Source organism: Anoplopoma fimbria, chromosome 20 (genome assembly GCF_027596085.1).
Source record: "Anoplopoma fimbria isolate UVic2021 breed Golden Eagle Sablefish chromosome 20, Afim_UVic_2022, whole genome shotgun sequence".
Taxonomy (NCBI): Eukaryota; Metazoa; Chordata; class Actinopteri; order Perciformes; family Anoplopomatidae; genus Anoplopoma; species Anoplopoma fimbria.
In genome coordinates, this window is record NC_072468.1 from 11,390,202 (window position 1) to 11,407,701 (window position 17,500).

Genomic DNA, 17,500 nt, shown 5'->3' on the forward strand with positions numbered 1-17,500 from the left:
TCTGTCAAACACTGCTACAGTACCGGAAAGAGTTCAGGCTGATGTGCATGATTGACTCTGACAGTGAAGACATGATGTCTGTTCAGTCTCTGCTCTGCTAATGAGACACGAAGACGTAACCATTCCCACTGTCGATTGGCTGTTAATCATAGTGTTATACTTGAAATCAGATCTTTGTGTTGAGGCGTGCTGCTTCAGCTTGTCTCACTGTATTAATATATAAATGAAATAAAATAAAAACTCCATTGAAACTGGAACTACTGTATTCCCCACTTCCCTAAAGTAATAAAAGTTATTAAGTTTCTTATTCATTTCTTCTTCATACTCCTAGTTTGTGCAGATATAGTTATTTTATTATCATGTGTGGGATAAATCAATGGAGTCCTGAAGGAATAAACAATTTCTCGGGCATAGAAAGACGGTCCATTTCTAATAACTAAAGCTGTGACAACATAAGCTCCTCCTTCATCTTTGAACCAAATCATGACAAATATGTGGGATTTTGTTCCTGAAAAACTTTAATATATGAACTGAGAAAGGCCTTAAAAATGGTCCCTTTCTTATAGGGCTAGGTATGGTTTAATACATTACGATGCCAGTACCAATACAAGTACCCTTAAAGTGATACCAACAGCAATAGAGGACTTAATTTGACAGCCATCATGTGAATGGAAGCTGTGTGTGCATGTCCTACTGGCTAAATGTCTTGACGACGATGCCACGTGACTGTACTAGTTTTTCTACAATTCTGCAATTCAAGGTCAGAGCCATGAATCTTCGCTGGCCTCACCATTCCTTTCCATCACGATTCCCCTGCCTGATTTTCGATTGCATCTCAATGTATCGCATTTTAAATTTTCTGTACCACTGCACATTTAATACAAGGGGTTATTAGTTGAATCTGAACTCCCTGTTTATTATGAAATTGTTTCCAAAAATCAGTGCACAGTCTAATATTAAAAGCTGCATCTTTACAGTACGAGTATCTGTATGAGCCACCTAAATACATAATCATTGCAATAACAAGTGTTCTGTAAACTACAAAAATAAGGTTTTCACAGAGCAGCTCTAAGACAGTGCACTTCCAGAATTCCTATGGTACTTTAAACTGCATGAATCAGCCTACCGCACTTTAGTAAGTATGTTAGGAACCCTAATTACTAATAACTAATAGCTCTTCTGCTATATAAGTCACTGCTCCTCCTGACAGAACGTCCCCACGGCTAAATTTCTACCTTCATGTACTTTTAATTCAGCCAAACTTTGTTGTCAACGGAGCATCTGATGGTGGTAGCGTGAGCAACAAGTTAGTGGACTGCCGAATGACCGCACTCGGGCACAAGGAGTTTGTTTAAGACGGTCAGAAAATAACCGCAAAACACAATAATGACTCACACTGAGCTCAAAAGAGACAAAACTCCAGTGTTTGGCTAGAAAACTTGCGACCGATCGTCAGAGATTAATACATTCTCAAAAAAACAGTTTGCATATGGCTAAATAAGGAGTTAATCTTGAAGACACTTGGGATGAATTGTTTAGTTTTTTAGTTTTTTACCTTGGTTCTGCTTTGGGCATCAAGTAAACTTTGTGTTAAGAGCAGAACATGTTGCTTATCTTGGTTCAAGAAGCCGAAGCCCAAGTTCAAAAGGGCAGTTTGTCTGGGTCACATTCCTTTTTTAATTGCGTTTGTTTTTGTGAACTGGAAACAATTTGAACCAATTTATAACAGCTTCTAATTTCCCCTCTGCTCACCTTTTCTACATTAGTCCATCTGCAGCACTGAGCTCGTCTTTTACCAGCTTCTCTGTAGGTAAGAATCTGTCTGCGTGTGTGTGCGTCGGATGACCTATTGAAAATCATTTCTGTGCTGTGTGCCTGTTACCACAGCAACACAGGCTTCTCCGTCTCTCTCTCTCTCGCTCTCGCTCTCTCTCTGTCGTCCCCCCCCCCCCTCATTTCCCCTCCAAACCAGAGCATGGTCATGTGACTGCTCTGACGTCAAGCTGGAGAGGCAGGCAGGCAGAGTGGCCAGTTAGTTTGTGCGCTTCAGCTCAGACCGGGAGTCTCTGGGAGTCTGTCAGCCACCGTTAGCTCCGTCTCAGTCACTCAGTCCGTCTTCTCCTCCTCCCCCTCCTCCTCCGCTGTTCTTTCACCCTCTCTCTCTCTCTTTTTCTCTCTCTCTCTTGCTCTCATCTTTGTTTCTTCCTGCTACTCTGCGCCCATTGCTTCTTTCTGTGCTGCTGCCGCCGGCTTCTACAAACTTGTCTTGAGAGAAAGTGCTGGGTGATGGACTGCTGAACAGCTACAAAGTGAGGTGAGCTCCCTGCGTTTTCTCTTTGTGCGTGTTGTGTGCATTAGCAGCCAGCGGTGGCTTCCAGAGGGGGGCTGTGCAGTCAAGTCGAGATGTAAGGAGACGAGTTTGAGTTGAGCAGAAGGGAAGTTGTCTTTTTACATGAATTCCCTGACAGAGAGTGAATGAGGCCTCGTGCATGTTGGGAAACACTTTCTCTTATTACTACTTTAGAGTCAAAGGACTGCAGAAAATGTAGTGTGATGTTGGAGTTTTTGGAAGGAGATCCCTGTTCAGGGTGTGATCTGAAAGACTAGTTGCTTTCTTTCTCTCAGCACACACAGCAAGATCTGTTTTCAACCCCCCAGCAGGAAGTGAGTGTATGATAGGAAAGAGAGAGAGAGAGAGAGAAAGGGAGAAGGAGAGTGTGATCATTACGGGGGCCGAGTGTGTTATGTGTTGTGCAGTTGGAAGCGATGGGCACCTCCACATGGCTTTTCCTCTCAAAGCGTTGCTAATGTTAGAGGCAGCAGTGTGGGCCGGAGCTGCTGGCTCTGTCTGCCAGAGAGAGTCAGAGGCAGGGAGGCAGGGAGAGTCGGGGGTGGGGGGAGCATAGCAGCTGCCACCTGCCCCCCTCGATTGGGGGGAAAGCCTCCGGCGGTATGCGCTGCAAAAATGTAACTCTTGTTGTCTCAAGGTCAGCAGTGATATGTCGGTTTTTGTTTTCCAGAAGAAATTTAGTAATGAGGTGAGATAAGGGTATTTTTCCGAAGGAGTTTTCTTCCTTTTAGGAATTTTCTTCAGTGTGTCCCCCCTCCATCCCCCTCCCTATTGCCCCTGCACTCACACACACACACACACACACACACACACCTCCCTGCGTGCCTCACACAATAGCATGCCAGCCCACATTTAGCCCAAATAGGGTGGAAAGAAAAGGGAAATGTGCATAACAAGTGGTTCAGCTCTCCCCTAAGATGCTCCACACTTTCTCCCTCTCCCCTCCTCCTCTCTCTCTCTCTCTCTCTCTCTCTCTCTCTCTCTCTCTCTCTCTCTCTCTCCCTCTCTCTCTTCTTCGCTGCAACTCATCTGCTGTGAGACTTTATCCCTCTCTCTCGCTCCCCTCCTCAGCGGCACCTCCCTCCCTCCTCCAACTTAATGAAGTGGAGACAAGCCAAGAGCATGTAACAGGTCTTTGTCACCTTCTGAAGTATTCCAGTCGCAGATATTTACCGACTCCATCCAATTAAATGCTCAGATTAGGACACCAATTTGCCTTTGACGTGCCGATTAGATTGGATTTACAGTTTGGGTTTACGGGTTGCTGTGACAAAATACCTTACATGGCCCATTTGATTGCACTCATCAGTGGATAGCATCAGGTTAGATAAAGGCAAATACACAATAGATTTTAAGGAGCTGTGCAGTAGTCGTGATCTTGCACTCCTCTACCCTAAATGGTGAAGTCTCTTGCCAGTCTCTTTTATGATGTAAACATAAATGTTTCATCTGGATATTTTTCCTTTACTGAGAATCACAGAAGAGCCAAATAAATTAGCTGAATTTCTTCCACAGTCTTTAAACTTGATATTTATATCTGTGGGAGCCTGAATGTTCGTATTATTTAGATAATTGTAGCCTACTTATAACATTGAATATGTTATGAAGGGCTAGCACACATTCTGCTTTAACTGATGAGAGGAAAAAACTAAAAGATTGTTAACTTTGTCTAAATGCATCTATTTGGTCTCATTCATAAAGTATTTAACATGTGTATAGTTTTCAATAACACATGCAAAACATCAAGTTTTGGTTTATTAAAACATATATCTCTTTTAAATGGTTAGTTTACCCATTCAAAATAATATACTACGATATAGAGATGGCAGTAAAAATGATCTGGAACTCTACTCAAGATTTATAGATAAGACCTATTCCCCAGAAAAATGTGTTGGGATACACTGGTTTAGAGCTTATATTAGTCTTCCTTTAGTGCATGTCTAGCAGTTCCAAATGTCCTGAAAGCCTGAGGGGTGCATCATCATTCAGAAGTGTCCCTTCCTGTTGTGAAATGAGCTGCGTGAATACCACAAGAAGCCATTTTGAGTTCAGAGACAGAAAAAGGTCTTTCTTCGTGTCCATCTAACACAATAATACTTTGTGTTTGTGCACGAGCATACCGTCATCTAATGTTCATGTGTGTGTGTTATAAGCTGGATATGTTGGCAGCATTTACCCTGAAGAAAGAGCTACAGACACACACACACACACACACCTCCAGCATACGGCCAGTAGCTTTATCTGACATCCTGCAGCAGTGGAGAATTCTCTTGACGCGTGTGTGCGTGCGTGTGTGTGCATGCGTGTGCGTGCGTGCATGTGCGCACGCGTGCGGTTGAATGTTTCCACCAAGATTTACACAGAGCAGCAGGAGGTGGCCAAATATAAAACTACCTAAATTGTTCGAAGTTGCTGGATTGACACGATGGCATCTTTATTTTATGTCAAAATATATGGATCTAACTGTTATTTAAAGGATTTGTAATGTGTGTAATGCCCAGCCTGTGTATGAAACCGTCTTGAGAAGTTAGAAAGGTAACCTGGGGTGAAAAACCCCAGGTTACCTTTCTAAGGCGCGCACACACACACACACGCACATATGCACTCGATACTATTAATAAGTATTGAACAGGATTTTGGAATAAGTCGTGTGAAATTGTATTTGATTCTTCAAACCGACTCGTTTTTTTTTTCACACTAACTCGGCACACACTCACATTAGAGCGGAGGTAATGGGCTGACTGAGTGGGGCGACATGTTGGTTACCATGGTATTAGCTCATTTTGTTGGCTGGCTTTCATTTAAACAGAACACACACCAGGCTCAGGTCTGTCTTATTTCCAGCTTTTCTCTCTGGGGATGGTTTATCTGATATACTCTATCTAAAGGTGGCATAACAGCACTTCTGATATTGTGCATATGTTTCAACATCAAGTGCTACTTACTACTGCTTTTACACCTCTGTATGGTATACTGCAGGGCTGGGATGGATACAGCAATAATGCAGGGTTGAGCGCATTAATGTCCTCATAACAACGGCAACATTAGGGCAGAAAACTCACCAGTCGTAACAGCTAGTTAAATATCACTATATGTTTTGACCAGAAACCTTGATATTGCAATGAAAGTGTACAGTTGACTATTGGTGCTTTCACAAAATATTTGCACAATGAGTTTTCTGATAAATAATAATCATCAGTTATGTGGATATAATGACTAAGTGGGCGCAGGCAAAATAATACAACAGCTAAAACTGTCTGGTAAGTTCAGAAAACGGCATCGCTTTACTGTAGTGCATACACATAGGTCATCCGTTCCACTCAAGTATAATTGTGTGTTTGTGAGCATTATTTGTCTGTGTAGTTGCAGGTGGGTGAAAGTAGAGTAGCAGTTACTTGCATGAATAACATTAAGAGTGTGTCTGTTCTACACATGTGAATGCTGAAGTTTCCTGCGTTTCCAGTTGAGTGTAAACGTGAGTTTCCTTGTGGAACAAATGGGAAGCCAGTGTAGCTTTGGGTTTTAAATAAAAGTCTAAATTGATTTCAGATAGTTGTATCATGAACAAAGGTGACTTTAGGGGTGGCTGTGGTGTAGTGGAGAGCAAGGTAGTTCTCCAATCAGAGGGTCAGTGGTTCGATACCCGGCTTCGGCAGTCGATGTGTCCTTGGGCAAGACACTTAACCCCAAGTTGCTCCCGAAGGCTTGCCATCGGTGTGGACTGGATGTTGCATGAATGTTAGTTAGAGTCTGATGGTGGCACCTTGCACGGTAGCCTGTCATCAGTGTGTGAATGTGTGAATGATGTGTAATATACTACTGATTGTAAGTCGCTTTGGATAAAAGCGTCTGCTAAATGACTGTAAATGACTGTAATGTAACTTTACTGCCTCCTAGTATACTTCTGCTACAGAGCCCATAGAGACAGTTATACTTGTTTGGATGCTTCGTTGCCCACATCCGTTGAAAAAAAAAAAAAGACTTGGAGAAAACAGTTAAATTCTGCTACACACAAGCACAGCTGAACCACGCAGCGTTCTATAACATCCTGTTTTATACTTAGGGGAGTCTCATGTAACACTGGTGGAAACCAAGTTGAAGGCAGTTTATGTAACTGTTGATTTACGACCAGAGCCAGAGAGTGAGACAGAAATGGAAAGTTTTAAGTGAGAAAGATGTGTGGAGATAAGAGAAGAGACAGACACTCTGGGAGGCAGTTAGATGTTTTTCCTGCCTGGATTCCTCTCACAGTCTTTTATCACGTGTTTAATAATGGCGGCTGTAAGTGTAAAGCAGCTTATGGCTCTGTCTTTGATGTATTTAACTTTTATTAAGTGAAAGAGATTGTTTCTGATTCTTTTAAGATTCCCAATTCAATATCTGCCAAAGTTGTTAAGGACAAGAGACTACTGACATTTTCCATTCATTCATACTTTACCTTACTTAGAGTTTGTTTAATGGAGTGAGAATGAAGTTTCATGGTGTAATTTACAGGTTTGTTTAGCATATGGATTTAACTTGAGTTGGAAGAAGTTTTAAAATGTGTGCTCTCTCTCACATAAACACCGACCACTCAAAGAGAGCGCTATTCAAGTTTGAGCTCCTGGTCTCAAATGGGGTGTTAGTCAAAAGGTACTTGACAAGCCGGGTTTACAAACTCATACTATATTCCAATATATATTCAACAACAGCAATGGCCCTTTGCTAAATTGGTACGTCAAATCTCTGAAGTGACACACATCTGACTGAAGTGTGGAAATGTTGGTCACTGTGCTCAGAGGGCTGCGACATCGCTCACTACTTTATCTGCTCTCACCGTAAAGGTCAGAACAAAAAAGAAGGGGCAACCGAGAACTCTCTGCCGAGGTGTTGTGGTGGTTGGAGTTTACAGTTACTCGCTGACGGTCATAGTGCCACTACACTAGATGGATGAGTCATGGGAATTTGTCTTCCATTACTGTAAAGAAAATGTGACTCTGCCTGCCTTCAACCTGCACTGTGTGATCAATCTAACAAACACCAGCAGAAATGGAGACATGGACTAAAACACAAAGCAAAAGCTTTCTGACCTATCATTGATCTTAGTTCTGGATGGTGTCTTCAGCTTTAACAGCCGTACGAGTGCTGTGCAGAGCAGTGGCAATTAGTGAGCCAAAGGGGCACAACCATTTTTTGAGAGGGTGCTTGTGAACCACTGTGGTGCTGCAGAATTCACCATTTACTTGACATTTCAAACTTATCAAAGATGAGCTTCAAATCTGTTTTTATTTTATTTATTTTTTTACAGATCTTCACTTTCATATTTGAACTTCACACACTTAATTTCACTGTTGGTGTGTTTTTTAAGCACGTAGAGGACAATAAGCGCTCATACTTTGCAAATTATCTGCATATTGTTGTAGCTTTAAATAACTGAGAGGAATTAGTCAAAAAGGATTTATTTTTACCAATACCCGCGTGGCCTCTAAGCTGTCGTCGTAGCCAGGACTTCCTCACAAAAGATTATTGAAACATAATATTAATAATAATGTACTTTCTTTTTTTAAAGGCCTGGGAGTCATAAGTGATTGTTGGAAGAGGAAAAAACACTTTTAGAAACGTGACTTCAGGGATACTTAAGGAAACATGAAACAATTCTCTGGATGTATGACAAACTGCAGTGCTCCCTGGTGTCAGCCTTCAGACTGGAGAGCTTTTTTACAGTTGGGTTTATGAAGAAGAAGATTTACAGAAAAGCAGGAGGAATTTGGAAATGGTGTTTCGGCCATCTTTTGGGCCGTCATTTGACTTAGAGATGAAACTGGACATGATAGAATTTTTAAATATCAATCAGTTTAAGCAAGTGTCTACCAGAGCAGCGCCACATAAATGATTTTACTCTCCATCCCCTGTGAAAGTATACATCTCCGTGACGCACAAAGTTGAGTAAGAGCTTACAGAAAGAGTGGTGGTTTCGAGGGACAGCTGGTCAGCCATGCCCTTGTCACTCTCCAATAGGCCTCTTTTATGAAGGGGGTCATAGGTCATGCAGCCCCAATGAGGTGCAGAGTGCCTCTGAGAGATGGCCCCCAGCTAAAGGGTAATCTTGGCCCATAAGCTCCCATGCATTGGTTGAGGGGAACTATGGGAAACAGATGTTCTATTTATAGCCACGGAGAGGAATTCACACACATTGTCATGACGTGTTGGACATGAGACAAAAGAATGAGTTGTCGCTTTCTAGATTTTACATGTTGATGTTTCAAAACTCCCCTGCTACCGATACTGAGAATTTGAGTCACTTCAACACACGTCACTAGTCACAGTCAGTGAATCAAAGGATTATCATAATTAGTTTGTGTTTAGAAACTTTATAGATGCGGTTCATCCACTTGTGATAATGTTGATGGACATTTAGGACATTTAGATAGATGCATAGTAGACAATAATTTAGTACTTTTTATGTGTATTTGGCTTTTTTCTACTCAGCTACTCAGATAAAAGGAAGCTCACCCTTTTCAACAAAATGACAAATTAGCCCTGAGATGCAACTTAATTTCTAGCTGTGTCTCTGCTGTTGTTTGTTAGAGTGAGAATGAAAGTATGAGGTCACTACACATCAGTATACAACATTATAAGTAGCTAATGTGTTTTGGAAATGAGACAACATTAACTCAGTTCTCTTAAACTTTGAGAGGAAGCAGGAAGACAACATCTGTTTAACTGTCTGCCATCACAGTACTTTGGAGCATGATGTAGTTTCTATACATATATTTAGCAACCAGATTTTTCTAGTCTAAATTAGATTCCACATTTTTGTTTTAAATCTGTTTGTCGAAAATACAATTAAACTAATTGCAGTGTTCATTTTTTTTAATGAAAACTATGATGTTTGTCAACAACCTTTTTCTAAATGTAATGGCAGTTATTACATGAGGTAGCTGAAGTGCAGGTCGTCCTCCAATCAGAAGATTGGCCGTTCCTCCCTCGCTCCTCCACTCTGCATGTTGGAGTGTCCTTGTGCACTATACTGAATTGCATTGGTTTATCAATGAATGTGCATTAGTATAGATCCTGATGGGTGGGTGGCATCCTCTGCCATCGATGTATGAATGTGTGCGTCAATGAGAGTGCATGACATTTTAAGTCATCCAAAGACTAGTAAGCTGCTATATAAATGCAAGTCCATTTACCATTTATTAAAGGTTGCTTAATATGACAATGTTTTTTCGGGCCATTGTTGATTGTTGGCCAAGATGATGTTGCATTGTGCTGCAGCAGGTTTAGCCAGGTTTTCTTTTTTTTTAAGGAATACGCTGCATGTTTGATTGCATTAATCCTTCTTGCAAAACAATTTCTTCAAGACAAAATTGAGTCTATGTATCATTAAGACCCAGTTCATGATCGCTGTCCAGTAAACCATGAAGACTGTATGAAGGAGCATTTGGTGCTGGACACTCTGCTCTCATCATAAATTAGGGCTTTAAATATTTCACTCCTCCTAATTAAATAAATATCAAATACGATCTTTTTTGGGGAATAACTATTTGAAAAATGAATAGTTGAGCAAAAATAGCATGCATTGGCATTAAATATTTTAAGAGGGGTCAGTCAAGAGAAGACAAGGAATTCTGAAATGTGTTACATAGGAATTTTGATACTGAAAAAAACAATATCCAATCATTGTTGACATTACCTTGAAGGTAGTTATTTTTCTACCTTTCACACGGAGCCCAGAGGCAGCTCTCAGCCAATATGGAAGATCTTGAATTATGCACGATTTCGAGCATGTGAATTATTTCCCAACGGGATCGTCCCAAATGACAGAGTGGCAGCTCGCAGGTGATAGATCTCAGGATACACTACTGCTCAGAATTGCTCAGTGCCTGCAGGGATCTGAATGGGGTATGTGAGGGCCAAAGGAGGAGAGCGCCGTCACAGAATTGTCACTTAAAGATCACTCGGAGGCAATATCTGCGTGGAGATTGCTTTCTGAAGCTGTGCATTTATCACAAGCTGTCAGGGACGAAGATGCTGCCGTAGAGAGGGGATATTGTATTGTATGCTTTTATGTTGTTGTGGCAGCTGTTCTCAACGCAGATGGAGATACTGTATAAACCCACACAACTTAGTGCCTCACTGGTTTTTCAATATCTTTGGCACACGTGTGACAAATGCTGTGGTAGGACTTTCCTTCACTGTTTATAAAACGCTGTCCTACTCTGTGATTAGTTATCTACACAGTTACTGAGACTTCCTCTTTAGTCATTCTATGTGTGTTAACTCTGACTTTGTCAAGAAAGAGACCGTTTGACCGATAACAGCATTGGTATTACGGTCCTGTGCTCTCCTTATAACTATTGTATAGTCAATTGCAAATTATTATTATTCAGAAACAATATATTACTGGAATAACCTGATGGGACTGTTTTTGGTTAATCCAATCTAAATACCATGAATCTAATATTGCTACAAAGGGTCATGATCATTAATTTTTAACATTGCCCACCTTTTGACAATAATGTAGCTATGTTGGTGGAAATGGTAGAACAAATAGTCTTATTGTGTCAAAGATACTATATATCTTTTAATACATTTGATATTAAAATCTTGATCATAGAAGCTTTAAAGGAATTTAGTTTTTCTGGTATATGTTATGCCTCTGTACTGGCGATAGCAATGTTTACGTGTTGTACTTGTGTCAGTCCCATTCTGGCGAAGGCTATAAATCAGAATTCATATCCTTATTATTGCAATTTGACACAAATGTCTGATAGGATAAAATCATGAAGTGATGACATATTGGACGAGGCTGTACGGCTATTTATAAGCCGAATCTAAACGCGTTTTGGCTGACTATCATTTGTGCATATTATTATGTTTATTGCCAGAAACACGCTGCATGTGGGCTATACAGTTATAAATGCTTCTCCATCCAGGATCTCTTTCCTCCTTTATTTTTGACTTTTTCACTGCAAATTGCACTTCTTACACTCAATGCTAGCTGCACTAGTAGGTAGGATTATTGTATGTGCATTATTAACAGGTTATCAATATTTCATTTTTTAAGATACCACAGTTCTCGTCAATACCGGTATATTGCGACGCCCCTACAAATAGCTTGTGTTGAGGCTGCTCCAATAAACATGAAACAGCACTGTGCTGATGATTTTCACAATAAAAGAAATAAACACTTCAAGCCGTATGCAAGTGTATACACCTCGCTCTAGTTCAAATTACAGTTGTAAGAAATCAAGTTCTGATGAGAGCAAAACTAATCATATTCTGATTCTAAGAACTAATTATACTTCCATTAATCAGATGCAGAATCTCACTTTCCATGGTAAAAAAAGGAAATGACTCATTTAAACTGCCTTAAAGATCCCATCCACTCATGAATGTGTTTTTCTAATGTTTGTCTTTTCAGAATAACAGCAAAGAACCGAAAAATTTGGGGCATGTAAACATATACACTGTGCTTCTAGCACCGTTTCAGAGGGTTTTTATGTGGAAAAATAGAAATAAACCAAGTATTAATCATAGCTGAATATTTTGACATACTTTAAATTGTGTCTGTAGGGGAACTTTAACTCTCCAGAACATATACCACTACTCATCACATCCCTGTCCCTGGGTTCGTCCTGACCCCTGACCTCCGCTGTGACGTAACTTTCACTCTGTTTGTCATTTTTCCGTGACGTTATATCCTGTTTCTATATTTTTCCTTGACCACAGGAAGCAGAGCAAGCTTTGTTGCATCCCCAGGGGCATTCTTCAATCAGAACCATCTCCAGGCTCAATCTCTGGCCAGAGTCAAATATTGTCTTCCCTTTCTCTTGGGTCTCTCATAATACAACCACTGTTAACACACGATAGACCTTGTACGTATCCTGCAACAACCATACATTCTCCAGCTGCTCTTATAGTTGCTCTGCAAACACCATTTATCAGTTATAGTTCAGCATAGGCACATTTTACAGCCATCCCACTTCATCTTTCACAATGCTCATGGAAATGTGTATCCAGCTGGTGTTCTTTTTTATCACCAGTCATCATTTTTATGGAAAATGTACTTTGAATGGATCAAACCGAAAACAGGAAGTAGTAGGTGTATTCAACCTTTAAAGTAATGGAAAAGTTTTGAGTTGCTAATTCAGTTTTCCTCATTCTGCCTGGAGATTTTTGATATTTTTATATATATATATATATATATATATATATATATATATATATATATATATATATATATACCAGTCAAAAGTTTGGACACACCTTCTCATTCAACTACTTTGAAGAATCTAAAATATAAAACATATTCTGGTTTGTTGAGCATTTGTTTGATAACCAAATAATTCCATACGTGTTCCTTCATAGTTTGGATGTCTTCAATATTAATCTACAATGTAGAAAAAAATAAAGAAAAACCTTTGAATGAGAAGGTGTGTCCAAACTTTTGACTGGTACTGTATCTATATATCTATATCTATATATATAGATATATAGATATATCTATATATATATATATAGATATAGATATATATATATCTATATATATAGATATATATATCTCAAATCTGAGGTAAATATCAAAAATCTCCAGGCAGAATGAGGAAAACTGAAAAGTATTATTAGTCTTACCTCTTTTAAGCTTGTACAAATATGTGAGCTAGGTATCCAAACAGGGTTATATTAACAGTCCTATTTTGATCATTTTTCTTTTTCATACTGATCATATCTGAAATAACTATCTTTACAATGCAATATATAGCAATGCTGTTCCAACATTGCCACGGAGGAACAGAACAAAATAATCAGCTGGTGAGGATGTTGACTTTTTCCATGTGACATGCAACTTAAGCCTCGGACCTTTTACTGAGTTCTTTCTAGTTGTCCTTTTAGCTGACAAACATGACCGTTGCCTGCTGGAAAAAAGAAGCCTGTTTTGGCTCCCTCTTTATCAATTGAAAAAAGAATCTTGAGCGGTAATTTATCATTAAGCATTGTAAATTGCATAGGTATATCAACAATACAATAACGGGGGCTGGAGTTGGTGTCCAATACATGAATTTTAGCAGTAGTCAGACTGGGCAGGCTTTACAATAAAGCTCTTAAAGCAAGTAGATTGGATCACAGAACCATAATAACTACAGTAACAGACAGACTAACAGCTACTCTGTTTCCATCCTGTTGGATCCTATGAGTTAGACATCCGACCAATTAGCCAGGTCCAATGCCAGGCAGACAGAGACCTCTCGTTAGGTACCCAAGACGGGGAGCACAACAAAGTAGACGAGATCTCTGAATGCAAGGCAGGGGTCCTTTTCTGTTGGACAAAGAGGAAGTGAAGAAGAAGAGATTCTTTGCAGGCATCCAATCCAAACTGATTCTCACAACAGTCCACCAATATTGTTGTCAAGTCTGACTCAGCTGAGAATGTTGCTCGATCCATGGTTGTCCTGGATCTTTAGACATTTATGTGTCAAATTCTTGCACGCAAGCCAGAATAAACAGAAAATATGTTATATAATCGTTATTTAATAACACGCAGTTGTACAGCCACAGTGACTGTGGCTGCATAGATGAAATTACATAACCCCCTTAAGTTGATTATGACAATGACTTGAGGAAGTGTCATCTTGTGCTCCTCATTGGTTCACTCTTCTCCCCCTGAATCAATAGGCATAATGTGTGGTTGCTGTTAGTCTTCCGTCTCGGGTTTGGCGTTGATGGGCTTGCACAAGTGTTGTCAGCTTTGCTGGAAAAGAAATGGGAAGAATCGTCCAAGCCTAGAAAAGTTGGCTTGAGTCCAAGTAGTACTAACTCATCTGCCCCCCTCTGGGGTCGCCCTCTATCAAGCTACTGCCTGGCCGTCTGCCAGTGCCTGTCTCTGTGTTTTCCCACCTCGCCTCCCAGTGCCAGAGCATTGTCAGGAAGTTGGGGCGGGGGGGTCTTCTCCTTTTGGATGCCTCTTTGAAACCAATACCCATTGCAGACTGATTTTAGCTCAACATTTTGATGGGAAAAAAGCCCTCATTTTCAGTCAGACTGCACTCTTAACAGAAATATATAGTAGCTTCACTGATGAATTATTGTTAAATGGCTTAAATTGTCTTCGGGTTTTCCTGCTGGGACAGGATGTGGGCAGATGTAGGCATTTTTCCTTCGTATTTAAATTTCTATTTTTGTGTGTGTGTGTCTTCATCCCTCACTGTCTCACCTCCACACTCCCATCTCGTTGTTCTCACCCCACTATTTGAACAATTATGATGTGTTGGAGATGCGGGATGCTCTTGGCCGTCAGTGGTGAGGAAGAAAAGAAGCTGCAGATGTCTGGGAAAGTGAGGGACAATGTAGTGTTATGGAACATTACAACGCTACTTAATGAGAGAGGCATCCTCCAAACACAAAAAAACTGCTCCCAAGTAAATTTAAAAAACTGAATCGCCTACAACCTCATCATGTGATAAGATCGTCCAGAAGATAAATCACACAAAGGTGGATAGCTTTGGTCGATTCACAAAGTCTACATTTTCAAAGGAAACTGTGCTAGTTTCACAGTTAGGATGTTTATATAATGCTAATTGTTAATATATCCATATAACTTCTATTTTTCAGTAACTGTTAGTCAGCTTCACTTTTTAGCCACTTTTAGAACAGATCTGTATCTAAAAATGCAGAGCTGAATTGTGAGACAGTTATTGTTATTTCTAAAGTTTCCCAAAAAGTTGGCAGTGTTAGAAATGGCGTGTTTTTAGTTAACTGGATTGTTCAAACAAATCAGACATCCAGTCTTTATACAGGTCTCATCCATTTGAAATTCCTTCTTCACAGGATTCAACTGCAGCTGGAACATAAGCCCTTTTCACCCTTTGCAACAGCTGGTGTTCTAGGTTTTGGGAAAGTGGGACAGCCGGGGCTAAAAAGGGCATTATTGGAGAAGTTTGGCTCATGTGTTGTGTTCTTGTGTTTTTTTTTTTTAGAAACCTGTAATCTTGCGTGCAGTTTATTTTAGGACGGCTGGACATCTAGTGAATGCTTCCTTGTGTGATCCTTTTTACAATTTTAATCAATTTTTTCTTAAAAACAAACTATGTCTACAAAAGACGAAGGAATCATTTCACCCAACTTCATTTATTAAAAAAATAATAAAGATGCCTGAAAATAAATAAGTGTATCCCCAAAGAAAAAAATCGTATGTCATTTAAATCAGTTTTATTTTGACATAAACAATCATAGACATTTTTCCGCTGAATCAGGTGGCACACAACGTAAAATCTGTTTAAGTCTGTTTGCAATGGTCTAGTTCAGTTGTGGTTGATTTAAAAAGAATGGTCTGGAGTAGCTGCTTCAAATGAAGGACACATGCAGATTAGACTACTGTAATGTTGGACCATTATATAACTGAATTATTGTCATTATCTGACACACTGCCTCATTGAAAAGACTTTGAATGACTTTGAGTTCATACAGCTGTTGATCACAGCTGGGTACTTGTTGCTATTCACCTCACATACCTGCACCCACACAACCACATAGACACACACACATACCGTAGTCACTGATTCTGTGGATTTAAGTGGTCTGTGTACCCATGCGTATGTGTATGAGCAGCACATTCAGCCAGGAAGCTCATCTATGGCTGTGAGATTTTGCAGAATAGTTTCTATGGTAACTGCAGTGAAATTGCTTCATAAGAGAGCGAATTGTCTGTGTGTAGGATGAAATAGGATGAAGAGTATGGAAATAAGGCACAGGCAAGGTGGAAGAGTTTATGAATGGGATGAAACGGTGTAAGACGGATGGATTTAGGACAGCTAAAGATGGAAAGAGATGAAATGTGTTGGAGAGAAAAACAACAGTGCTTTCTGTTTTTCATCCTGCTCCATTTCTCTCACTGCTTCAGTCTCCTCACCTCTCTGCTGTCAGCGCATGAGAGCTGTCTCATAAATGTATTCGTATACAGCATTAACACTGTCACAGTTCTCACAGCCTTTCATGAGGAGAGCCTTTGTGTTTTACATAGACATTGTATTATGTCCACAGAGGAAGTGGTGCGTGGGGGGGGGGCAGTGTTTAGGTTCTTTATAAACTGAATGTGAATCCGAGCCATGGAACCAGTTCTGGCCGGGCTCTATTTGAATCTGAATCATCACCATCCGTTTCTGTTTGCACGCCCGATTTGAATAAGATCGGCGTCCAACTGTTTCTGCAGCTTGCTTCGAGAGAGGACATGTGAGTGGAGGAGAGAAGGGAGGAGTGGAAGCTTCTGCCCACTTCAATTAAACTATCTCGCAAAAATGACGGGCCAATCATGTTGAACAGCCAAGTTGGTCCTACCTTTTTCTCAGGTATAGCTGCAAGAAACTGGTCTGGAATTATGAACATGAAATCATAGAAATGTAATTTATTTTTAATAACTCCATGTAGTTATTCAGTCTGAAACTTTGAGGTCTCTTGACTTTCTCCTTTGCAGCACTTCATATAGATGACATTGCCATCAGCATCAGCTGTACTTTGTGTTTAGTGTGGGTTAACTAGGGATGGGTTACGATTTCTTTCATTTTCAAATATTATTAATTCATTTTTTATTAAATTTTTTACTATTTAATGCAACTATCATATCGAATAAATATATTTTACTATCTAAGGCGTGGCCTGGTACTAAGGTTCCAAATAGGCAACAGTAAACACAGTTTAGCTTGTGCTGCACACCCCTAGTTTCAGCTGGGAGATGTGTTTGAGCAGTGGAGCATTGTAAAACACATTTCATTTGTACTGGACAGAAATAAAATAAAACTCACTGAAATAGTCCTTTATTCCACGTTCTATTAATTTGCTCGAAATAAACAAACGAGAACGAGAAACGAGAAAGAATTCATCGCGACAGATTTGAAATTGTGCCGGCACTACCTTTTCCCCACTGACTGTTTGAGTAATAATGGAAATATTTTTGCTTGAAATGCCCATCCCTAATTTTAACATGCTAAATAAAGAGGGAAAAGCTGATTAGCATCAGCATGTCAGCATTGACATTTTGAGCATGTTCGTGTGCAGATGTTAGCACTTAGCTTGTTTAGAATTATGCCTAATTACAGCTAGCATGACTTTGGTCTTGTTCAATTAATGTTTTTTCATTCTTTATTTCTAACTTTTTGTATTAAATTATTATTT

At 39.9% G+C, this 17,500-nt stretch overlaps 1 protein-coding gene across 5 annotated transcripts in view; it reads left to right on the forward strand.

Moving 5' to 3' along the window:
• Nucleotides 1–17,500, forward strand: part of LOC129109326 (neurocalcin-delta A) — a 63,749-nt gene that overhangs the window by 25,700 nt on the left and 20,549 nt on the right. The window contains exon 1 of one of the 5 annotated variants that reach the window (XM_054621356.1): nt 2,022–2,314. The exons of 3 other annotated variants lie outside the window; for them this stretch is intronic. The gene's annotated coding sequence lies outside the window, so the exon portion shown is untranslated. Of the gene's footprint in view, nt 1–2,021; nt 2,315–17,500 lie in introns of those variants that run through there. One more of the 5 variants, XM_054621359.1, reaches the window with a different exon arrangement.